This window comes from Penaeus monodon, chromosome 21 (genome assembly GCF_015228065.2).
Source record: "Penaeus monodon isolate SGIC_2016 chromosome 21, NSTDA_Pmon_1, whole genome shotgun sequence".
Classification (NCBI taxonomy): domain Eukaryota; kingdom Metazoa; phylum Arthropoda; class Malacostraca; order Decapoda; family Penaeidae; genus Penaeus; species Penaeus monodon.
Genome location: NC_051406.1, coordinates 18730952 through 18731783, shown reverse-complemented (window position 1 = coordinate 18731783; position 832 = coordinate 18730952).

The following is an 832-nucleotide window of genomic DNA, read 5'->3' as shown; positions in this document are numbered from 1 at the left end:
GTCCCTCATCCGTCTGCCTTGGGGGAAAACATTTTCACAGCGAGTCGCTTAGTCTTTTCTTCAACCTTCACCCATCTCGAGAGTCCTGCGCGGCGCTGTGAGCAGGATCCCCAGGCGGGCGACGCCTCTTAACTCTAGCTTCCTGAGGCAACGGAGGACGCGTCCGCCACGGCGCTCATACGGCGGCGCGGCGCTCCTCGGTGCGGCGGTGGTGGTGGTGCGTCTGCTTCTTCCTCTGGCGCCGTTCCCTGCTTCCTCCGCGCTGTCTGTGGCCGCGGCCTTCCTCCGCGGAGGGCATGGGCTCCTGCCTCTCGCCGGAGTGGCTTCTCTCACCCCATCCGCCCCTGTGCTGGACCTCGGGCGTGGCGTGGGTCGGGTGGAGGCGGTGGTTCGCCTCAGCCGCGACTTCTTCGTGAGCGCTGAAGGGAACGACCGTCGCTTGGTGGCTGTATTCTTGGTTGAGGGCGTGTCCTTGATGCCTGCTGAGGTTGCTGCTGCTGACGGAGCGGCCGTGGGAGGAACCTGCGCTGTGGCCGAAACTCACCCCGCGAATCTGGCCGGGGATGCGCTCGGGTCCGTGAGAGGAGAGTCTCCTGGGCACATGGCCGGCCTCCAGGGGCTTCTCCCGCTCAGTCAGAAGTCCAGGGCCAGCAAGAGCGCTGTGGCCATGAGCATATGCAATCTCCGGGCCATGCTCGGGGTGAGGCTGGAGGTGGGTGGGGGCGGTGGGCTGGCGCAGGGTGGCGTCGGCGTAATCGTCCTCGTCGTAGAGGCGGGGATCATCGCTCTGCATGCTGAAGGTGACGCCCTCGGGCAGCAGGGAGGGCACCGG